Source organism: Mus pahari, chromosome 1 (assembly GCF_900095145.1).
Source record: "Mus pahari chromosome 1, PAHARI_EIJ_v1.1, whole genome shotgun sequence".
Classification (NCBI taxonomy): domain Eukaryota; kingdom Metazoa; phylum Chordata; class Mammalia; order Rodentia; family Muridae; genus Mus; species Mus pahari.
In genome coordinates this window covers 75,993,675-76,004,398 of record NC_034590.1, presented here as the reverse complement: position 1 = coordinate 76,004,398, position 10,724 = coordinate 75,993,675, and the positions used below count along the sequence as shown (strand labels likewise).

General features: G+C 47.4%; 1 protein-coding gene across 1 annotated transcript in view; it reads left to right on the top strand.

Annotated features, from left to right (window-relative positions):
- Positions 1–4,693: 4,693 nt before the first annotated feature.
- The window catches only part of Dchs1 (dachsous cadherin-related 1), a 33,761-nt gene continuing 27,730 nt past the window's right edge, over positions 4,694–10,724 (top strand). Inside the window, exon 1 of the mRNA XM_021204799.1 lies at positions 4,694–4,957. The gene's annotated coding sequence lies outside the window, so the exon portion shown is untranslated. The remainder of the gene's footprint in view (positions 4,958–10,724) is intronic.

Sequence of the window (10,724 nt, the reverse complement as noted above, 5' to 3'; positions counted from 1 at the left end):
CCAGAGGAAACTGAACATGATGACTATACGCAATGTGGTATTCTAAATTGAATCCTGGGATAGAAAAAAGTCATTAGTGGAAAAACTGGTGAAATCAGAACAAAGTCTGGCATTCAGTTAATGACGATGTACCGATGTTAGCAACGTTAATTAGAGGAAGCTGGGTGAAGAGTACGCAGAAACCCCCAGGATTATGCTTGCAAGTCTTCTGTAAGTCTAAAATTATTCCAGAATAAAAAGGTGGTATAAAAGAAAATCAGGAGGGGGAAATGAAGCCAGTAAGTAGAACACAAAGCCATGAAAAGCATGAACTAGACACAGAGTCTCAGTAACATTTCATGTTTGGGCTCTGGAAGTGAGGTTTAGTTACCTTATTTCCCAAGCTCTTGCAAATTGTGTTCCTTGAACAATGCAATTAGCTATTTGCAAGAGAGAAGGGGGTACAGGGAGGAGATCATTGAAGGTCAAATATAAAGACTTAGACATACAAGTCAACACTGGACCACTAAGCTACACGTTGCATCCCAAAACCTTAGCTATTTTAGACAGATCCTCAGGCAGGATCTGCCTCAGTCTCCTTCCTGAATTCTAGGATTAGAAGCATATGCATCCTGTACACAACTAACTCTACACTCTCGTGCACAGTCATTATTGTTTTATCTCCATTCCATCCTTACATGCAGTACCTTGTCACCTTCACATTCTCTCCTTTAGTCATGTAGATCATCGGCTGTCCCATACTCTTCTACAGGAGAGCTAGTAGATGCACTTACTGTGGTATTTTTATTCTGTTGACAATGCTCATTCTAGTAGATGTTTCTTTCCTGTGCTCCTAGGAAATTATGCTGGACAGTGTTCTCTTAATGGGGTCCACTCTGTAGCTCTTCTCAGTCTCCTCCACAACTCTTCTTTTGTTAACACACCCCTTAAAGGTGGCTGGATATTCTAATCACTACTCACTTTCTCTAAATGAGCAGTTTAGATCTCATTGCTCCACTTTCCACCTACATCCTGGTGGCTGTACATTACTGGAATAGAAAGTTTATACATAACCATCGTTTAGGCATCTTCCATTAAATACTTCACATGCATCTTAAACTCACCATATCTAAAACACAATATATCAGTAGAGGCCAGGAGAGGATGTCGGATCACTGAAGCTGTAGCTATAGGCTCCTGTGAGTCACCCAATGTGGGTGCTGGGAACTGAATGCTGGTCCTCTAGAAGAGCAGCAAGGGCTCTTAACCACTGAGCCAGCCTCTCTTCTCAGTCTTTAAATGGTACAGATTCTTGGGAACTATCTGTACAAGGAGAACCCTTTCCCATTTCTAATATACATGCTTCCTTTGAGCAACTTTACTGTTCTCTTACCTTCTGCCACATTCACCATATTAGGAAGTTCAAGCCAAAGGTTACCCCACATTTTCTCATGCAAAAGTTTTGGCCAACATGAAAATTCCTTTCTTCCTTTTCTTCTTTCCTTCCACCCCGCCTCCTCGCTGTCCTCTTCTTCCTCTTACTTCTCTTTGTTCATTTCTCCTCTTCCTCCTCCTCCTCCTCTTCTTCTTCCTCTTCCTCCTCCTCCTCCTCCTCTCCCTCCTCCCCTTTTCTCTTTTGTAATGAGGTTTCACTCTATAGCCCAGGCTAGCCTTAAAGTAATGGCAGTCTTCCTGCCCACCATCCCAGAGCTGGGTTTATTGATGTGTGCCTTCACAAACAAAAGCAAAGAAATAAATAGATGTAGAATTTCCAATTTGAAAAACTAACCTTGCTTCCTAAAATTCCTGTCACCTACCTCCCCTGCCTATAGGTCTCTCTCCTTCCCTGTAGCCAACACCGCCCACCACCCCCCCCAAAAAAGTTCTAGAGACTGGAGAGCTGGCTCAGAAGTTAAGAACATATATTGCTTTTGCAGAGATCTGTTCCTAGCACCCAATTCAAGTGGCTCACAACCACTTAATTCCAGCTACAGGGACATGCAATGCCCCTGACCTTCTCAGGCACCTGCACTCATGTTCAAGTACTCAATTACATGTAATTTAAACTAATAAAAGTAAAAGTCTAAAAAAGAGAACAAACCTAATTCCTGTAGAGATGAAGGATGAAGAAAAATTCTACACCTATTATCTAACAGACTTATTATACATTTAAATTCATAATCAAATAAAATAATACTAACTTGTAAATGATGCTTTCCTCCACACTCTTTTTAAAAATATTTATTAATTATATATGTGTGTGTGTGTGTGTGTGTGTGTGTGTGTGTGTGTGTGTGTGTGTCATCAGATGCCATTATAGATGGTTGTGAGACACCATGTGGTTACTGGGAATTGAACTCGGGACCTCTGGAAGAGCAGCCAGGCTCTTAACCACTGAGCCATCTCTCTAGCCCACAGTCTTAAGATATTAACTTTCATAGACTTAACATATTCCTCAAAAGCAATGACTTCTTCATCATTAGGGTCACTTTTTTTTAGTTGTCTTACACATTTCCCCAGAATAGAAGACCTTCCCTTCAATCTAAGTGAAGGGTTTGGAGAAGAACACAGCACAGTTTGAATCCACAAACGATGTGGTCATTGGAAACTTTATCCAAGTCATAAGTCCTATTTGCATCACACTTAGGCAATTGGTTTTTGGCATGCATCCTACAAGAGTAGATTCATAGAACATCTTGACGTACTGCATTATAAAATCATGCTTTAAATTGTTAACTTTTTATTCAACATTATGCAGAAAGGGCAAAATTCAAGTGTTAAGCTTGATGTGTTGTCGTAAAGTGAAATGTTCATGGAACATCACTTGAGCCAAGAAACAGAACATTTTGAGCATCCTAGATGCCACTCCCAAGTACGACATTATGGCTTTTTAAAGCAATCATTAAAAAGTATATTTAGAGTCATCCAACACATGCAGTTATGAGGTCATACCACCAGGAATAGTTATCATGCTGTATTAAATTTCTTTAGCTAGGGATTCTGTGACAAATGACCTCTACAAGGATCCAAAATAGGATTGTTGGGGATATTTCAGGTCAATAGGTCTTGTCCTGATAGCAAGAATTCTTGCTGGGTACTTTCTAGGTACCAGGTATGTAGCACTTTAACATATTAAAAATAGTTTAATCATTACACCCAGTTAATAGATGAGAATACTGAGGCAAAAGAAGGTTATCCAACGTTCCCAAAGGCATACAGCTTCCAAACAGCAGAGTCTGGACCCCGAGCCAGGCAGTCTGGCTCCAGAGTCCACAAGCTTAGTCACCATACCATACTGCCCTATCCAGTGGTTTGTTGTTCAAAATAAAGTAAATGAGAGCAAACCCTGTAATATGAGAGATGTTGTAAGGACTCAAATATAAGGTTACTCCCTCTTTCCTGAGAGATGATTTTGGAAAAACAAAAAAGCAAAAAACCTCACCCTATATTCAAACTTATACGGTATTTGCAGATGACTCCCAAATATTTATGCCCAGCCCAGACCGCTCCTTCAAATGTAGACCTACCTACCCAACATGCACTTCAAAGGCAGAAGCCCCAAATCCCAAGTCATCATCTTTCCAAGCCCATCCTTTCCCCACCCCGCTCACCACCACCCACCGGGCAGCGCAAGCCTGAAGCACAGATAACCATGGAGCATCTCAGCCTCTCCTTCCCATCTTCCATGATCATACTCCAGCCTCTCCTTTCAATCTTCCATGATCATACTTCCTCCCTTTTCCCTGAGGTCCTTTGTCCTATCTTCCTAGAAGTTCCCGGTTTCTCTGTGCCACTTGTACCTGCTAGAATGCCTTTCTTCCCTCACATCGCTCACAGTCCTAAGGACAAGGTGTAAAAGCTTCCAGGTTGCTTACTGACTTTACACGCATACAAACCCTTCCTCCCAAATTGGTCCCTCAATACCTTTGTCATCTTCCTACCCAGTTTTTCATTTTACTTTTCTGGGAAATATACTCTCAGACTACCACCAGCCCCTAAACCCTATGGTTTAATACCTCTCCATCTCTAAATTCAAATTTGGGATGGACGAGGAAATAAGAGAATGAGAAGCCAGGGCTGACGAGGGAAAAGGGAAAAGGATCACAGGGTAGTAAGCGAGTAGCAGAAAAGACTGGGGATGTTAAGATGGACGGACAGAAGGAAAGAGGAGAGGACAGGGTGATGAAGGGAAGGAAAAGGTGTGAGGTAAGAGCGGTTATGGACAAAAGAAAGAGCCAGGAAAGGGGGTGGGGAGAAAAGGTGCAGAGAAGACGGACGAACAGACAGAGCAAGATAACGGGCATTTGATGGAGGGAAGCTGGAGACGGAAAGAGCAACGAGAAGAGAGATCGGGAGAAGTGGGCAAAGAAGAGGTGTGAAGGGGCGAGACAGAACAGGGCAGTGGGGCAGAAGCGGACCATGGCGGAGTGGGGATGGAAGAACGAAGACCAGTACAGAATGGAGAAAGAAAAACTGAGAGGATGAAGGGGACCGGACGGGACGAAAGGATCTGGAGCGGTAGTAACGTGGAGAAGGGACGGCGCGGCGCTGGGGCGGGATCCGGCGCCGGGGCCTGGGGCCGGGAAGTGGAGGGGTGGAGGGCGGGCGGGAGGCGCGGGGACCGCGGCAGCGCGGGTGGGGGCGGGGGCGGGGGCTCGGCGGAGGGCGGGGGCTCGGGTTACCGCGCGGAGGGAGGGAGGGGAGGGGGCTCGGGCCGCGGCGGCGCATCTTGCATCCTCCGCGGGGTGGCTGTGCAGGAGGCGGCGCCCCTGCGGTGGTGGCGGACAGACGGACGGACCGACCGACGGTCGAGCGAGCGCAGACAGACGGCGGCCCGCGCCGAGGGCACTGTGAGCCCGAGCCAGCCAAGGCGGACGATGCGCGGCCCCAGGCCCCGCGCTGGCGGGCGCTGCCCCGGGGGTTGACCGCGGCCGGACTGCGCCCCAGCACCGGGCGAGGGAGCCCGCACCGCACCGAGGTCAGTGACTGGCCCGTCCGGCCGCACCCGCGGGGTCGGTCGGCCTCCCCGACTGCGGCGGCGGCGGTGGCGGAGCCGGGGGCTTTGTTCTGAGCCGAGACAATGGGGGAGGGGGGGCCGGGGCCTGCGGGAGAGGGCGAGCATGAACGTGAGCATGGGGGCAGGGCCGGGGGGTCTTTGTGTGCGGGTGTCATCCAGTGGGAGTGTGTGGTGGTGCTTGAGTGTGCGGTTGGGGGGCGGGGGGTTGTGGGTGAGGGCAGGACAGTGTGTGTGCAGCGAGTGTGAGTCAGTGAGTGTCCTCACACAGTTGTGTGTGCATGTGCGTGTCACTTGGAGGGGGTGTGGGTCAGAATGAGGGTGTGCCAGGACTAGCAGGTCCTTGTGAGGGTGTGTGTCTGGGTACCTTTTACCTGGCTCTGTTGATGGGTGTGTGACAGAGACACAGAGACACAGACAAAGAAACGGAGGGAGCAGAAGTAAAGAGAAGCAGGGGGGAGAGGAGGAAGCCTGAGGTGGCAGTGTGTCACCCAAACTAGTATTCTAAGTGCATCCTGGTGCCAGAGTCTGCGAGTTTCTGTCCAGGATGCTTAGATCAGAATCCTGGTCAGGGGACAGAGAGAGGTCACTGCAAGCCTAGGTCCCACGTGGAGGGGGTAGTGAGAGAGAACTCAAAGGCACAATGAACTCAGTGTGCATGGGCTGGGCCCACAGCCATAGGTCATAGGCCAAAAAAATATTGTCACTTATGTCAACTCTTCAAATACCCATAGGGGACATAGTCATAACCCTCTTCAACCCACAGGGACTGAGTCCCAGGCAACATACATTCTCAAGAGATACACTCACAGCCTGGACACCCCTAAGAGGAACTGTTAGAACCAACTTACACCCACTATAGATGCCTGCCAAGCTAGCATGTACCTGTGGAAGAAGTTCTCAGTGTGGTGTCCATACAACAGAAATGTTCCAGCCATGTTACATGAAGAGTCATTGCCATAGCCAACTCATACCACAGGAAACAATGATGTTGCCAGCACCTCTCAGGACAACACATGCCCATTGGAAATACAAACAGGCAGCGCATCACAGGGATTTTTATGTATCTCCTCAGCCTGCTCACATAAGTCACAGGTGACTTAGAAACCCAGAACTAATAGAAGGTTGTGTTGCAACTGTCCTTACCACGGAGCCTCTTGTACAACTTCTAGGAGACAGTCATGGACCATATATCCATACTATAAGGAAAGCTATATGGTATTGCTACTGCTAAAGAAGCCCTTTAGCTTCTAAGGCTCACACCGCTACTCTTCATCCCCAGACCTCCAGAACTTCTGTCCCCTGGACACTGAGGGCTGGAGGCTGGCTTTTTCCCCCTAGTCCTACATGCTACCATGGAAGTCTCCATGGAGTCTCCCTAAACACCAGCTGCATAGCTTCCTCACCTCTTTTGCTCCTGGTATGCTCTTTTGTTCCATGACTACTCTGTTTGAACTCTTCCATCCCAACCTGTATTCCACTCTGAACATAGCTGCCATCTCTTTATAGCTTCCAGATGCCTTTTCTCCTGTTTTACTCTTTAACCCAGTGGTTCTCAACCTTCCTAATGCTGTGATGGTTTAATACCATTCTGTGGTGACCATCGGCCATAAAATCATTTTCACTGCTACTTTATACCTGTGTATTTTGCTACTGTTATGAATCCTAATATAAATACCTGTGTTTTTCAATGGCCTTCCCTCACAAGGGTCATGACCCACAGACTGAGAATCACTGCTTTAACCTGATAATGACCTTTCCCCCTTGACCTCTTGCCCTAGATTTCCTAATTTGCTCCTACTTGACCCTCCCACACCTCAGCTCATTTGTGAAGGAATCCCTTCAAACACTCCTTGACTGCATTGTCTTTGAGCTTTCCCACATGCAAATTATCAACGCTATCTAGAATGGTTTCTTAGCTGCACTAAATGGCACTTAGAAGTCCTGGCTTCTGTAAATCCTCACATAGAACCTTCTATGAAGAAATATTTTTTCACACACCCAAATCACTCGATCCATTGTTTTCAGTAGACAAATTAACCCACTGGTTCATTCAGCAAGCACATACAAACATCTACTCTGCCAGGCGCTATAGCAGAGTGGGCTTTTGAAAAGAGTAAATAAAATGGACATGTTCTTTACCCCCGGGGAACTTATACACTGTGTGGGGGGGTGAGAATCATAACATAGCAGGTCTCCTCAAGAAAGTGTAAGCCAGGGTTAGAAAGTCCAGAAGAGACTTTCGGAAAGAGGCGGCATTTAAATGTAAAATTGGTGAATTAGTCAGGAGTCAGCCAAGGAAAGGAGCCGTGGAAATGAGGCAGAATGGGTGGAGAATATTCCAAGCCAAGAAAACGGCATTTAAAAGTTCATGTATCCTGTGTCTGAGGGATAGAGCAAGCCAGTGAATGTGACACTCGGAGCAAGAAGTGGGGAGAGATGGGAGTGTCAGGAGGAAGCTGAGATCATTCAGGGTCTCCATGGCCACAGGAAGCTCATTTGACCCCAGAATAATGGAAAGCCATCAAATCATTTGAAGCTGTGGAGTGATATAGCCAGCTTTGTTTCAGAAACAGCACAGCAGCAGGTCTGTGGTGACTGGGGGAGGTGCCTGTGGGGGGATAGCTATGGGGTGGTGTAGAAACCCAGGAAGGGGTTCCCACTGGCCTGCACTGGAGGAATGGCAGGAGACAGGAGGTGCTCTTTAAACAGTGGGGTCAGCAAGCTGACAAAATGGATGTGGGTGTTGGAAGAGAGGGAGGACAGAGAGTAGAAATCCTGGCTTGCTCACTCACTGAAAAACCTCTGCAACTTTCTACCTCCCCACATCTCACTTGCATCCTCTTGAACCTTTTATCCTTCCTCCCATAACAAGTAGATGGGTGTCTCTTCCCCATAAGGCCAACCCCCACCTGCATTTAGGATACCATCCCTCACTCCTCCATAGGGATTTTTAACTTGATTGATGATTTCTTGTCTTTCCCATGTCTCTAATTTCATCCTTGCTCCCAAGTCTCCTGGGAACAGAATTCTTGTGTCTATATCCTTCTTTAACCCTGTGACACCCCTGTAGCTAAGAGGCTTCCTCCTTTGACTTCACTACTCACATTCTGTGAGAGACTGCATCTCCACTGGGCTCACTTGCCCCCACTCCCTAAGTGTCTCTGTTCTCCCTAAGAGAAAGTGACCTCTCGCCTGCCAAATCAAGGGGATTTTTTTTTCAAGTCTTCAGCTGCTTGACCTCTTGGCAGGACCTGACATAGCTGAGCTTTCTTTCCTCTCTGAGCTGTTTTTGATTTTGGCTTGTGAGTCACTGCTTTATTCTATTGAAATGAGAACTGACGTGTGAGCCAGGCTGCTAGGTGATGAGAACATGGTAAAGATCACCATTTCTATCCTCGGTGGGGTGACAGTGCAATGCGACAGGCGAAAAGCCAATGGTGGTAGCACTGCTATGGTGGAATCTGTGCATCTCTCGCAGAGCTCCTCTCTCGGCTGTCCTGGGTCACTTTTGAGGTCCTCTGCATGTGCCCCTTAATACAACTGTTCTGGCTTGTATCTGATTATCTCAGAGTTCTGAGGCTCTCATGATCTGTCTCATGTATTTGCATGGTTTTAGCTGTCATATATAGAGGTCCCAAATACCTCTCTCCTGAGCTGTGACTTTTATGTACCTGAGACATAGTTGCTCTTAATGTAAAGATCATATACCCCTTACCATACACAAACTTGAACTTGTCTTTCCTTCCCCAAATCACTCCTTCCTTTGTTCAGACTAGACACCCAGACATTAGTTGTAACTAGCCTTTCTCTATGGATGGCGAGACTGGGAGCTGTTGATTCTTTCTTCTCTCCAGCAGTGTCTGGCGTCTCATACCATCCCCTCCACCGCCTCTGCGCTTGCCCTTACCTCAGAGTCTTTTATCTGGACTTTTGAGGGCACCTACTCCTGGGTCCATAGCTACTTTTTGTCTTCCAATCTGTGCCTCTCATTGCAGCAGGAAAGCCTTGAATAAAAATGCAAATCCAGCCATTTTGCTGCGTTTTAGTGATTCTGTTTCCCTTGCAGGAAATCCCAACTTTTAAATAAGGTTTATGAATCATAATCTGCTCTCCCCACAATCTCCCTAGCTCATTGCCTGTCCCATTTCTCTAGCGTCCTCACATTGTGAGCTCAAGCTATGCTGAGTTCCTTGTAGTTCCCAACCTACAGACCGATCAGCTGACTGACAGTGTGTCTTTCTGTGCCCTTGGACCTTGCACACCCTGCTCTATCAGCCCAATGGCCCTTCTTTTCTACCTCCTGCTTAATCCTTCTCCCTTTCAAATGTGGCCCCCATGAGACTGCCTCTCACAAATCAGGGGCTCTTCATTCTGTTTCTCCAACAAAGCTAGGACTCCTTGTTGTCAAGGTTGCACATCAAACATCTTTGTGGCTCATGCTTCCCTACACAGGCTTGAGAGTGAGCAAACACAAACACAGGAGCACATCCCTCCCTCTCTGGACACCTTCTCAGCTGCCCACTGATGGAGGCATTTCCCACTGTAACCTGTCCTTTATCTCTGCAAGTGAAACCAGGAACCTGTTGATGCTGCCTCCTCTCCAGCGCTCCTTTTACCTTGCTAGACACACTCCCCTGCCTCTCCACAGCTCTCCTTTCTTATCCCAGGCTCTCTCCTCCTCCTCCCTTCTTCCCCCTGGATTTCTTTTTCTGGATCCTCTTCCTCTACTTTATTTCTTTCATTCACACAGCAAATATTTAAGAAGCATTGGGACTTAGCAGACTTGTGTCCATGGAGACCCTTGTCTGTAAGCTATGATCTATTGCTCGATTTTCTCATTACTGTGACAGAATAACATGACAAAATGAAACTTGTGCGAATGGAAGGGTTTATTTTGGCTTACAGTTTGAGGGCATGGGCCATCATGGTGTGGGAGACATGACAGCAGGAAAGTGAGGTGGCTGGTCACACTGCAGACATAGTCAGGAAGGAGAGGAGGGGGGAAAGGAGCAGGGAGGGAGGGAGGGAAGAAGGGGAGGTGCTGGTGCTTCTCTTACTTTCTTCTTTTTATTCAGTCTGGTACCCAACCTATGGAATGATGACACCCACCTCAGTTACACCTCTTGAAAACACCTTTGAAGATAGACCCAGAGGTTTGCTTTCTAAGTTTCCAAATCCAGTCAAGTTGGCATGAAGATTAATCATCACACCTATCCTCAGACCACAAGGCACTACAGGCCTTCATCATCTCCTCCACTCTGCCAGACCCCTTTCCTAGGATGCCTTCGACTGTTCCCTCCTCCAGTGCCCACCCTGAGCTCAGCTCCTGGCATTTCAGTTTCTTCTCCTTCCTATCCTGGATTCCCTGATTCCTCTACTCTCCTCCTGGTCCAAACCTTGCCTGTCACTGGCAACAAAAGGCAGCCTGGATTCTCTTCTCTCTGATGCTGGTGCCTACCAGCAAAAGCCTCTCCCAGAAGTTCTGGATACTAGCTGATTCTCTGACATGAGAACATTTTCAGCCTCTGTCATCTGGGAGGGGCACACAGTTCCCTGTGTCCCTTGGAGAAAGACTTTTCTCAAGGTCTTGGAGCCCCCCAGGCCTGAGTGAGGATGCCTCTTCCTGCTCAGTTAGCACACCGAGCACACTTGTTTCTCTGTCTCTCTGTCTCTGTCTCTGTCTCTCTCTGTCTCTCTCTGTCTCTCTCTCTCTCTCTCTCTCTCTCTC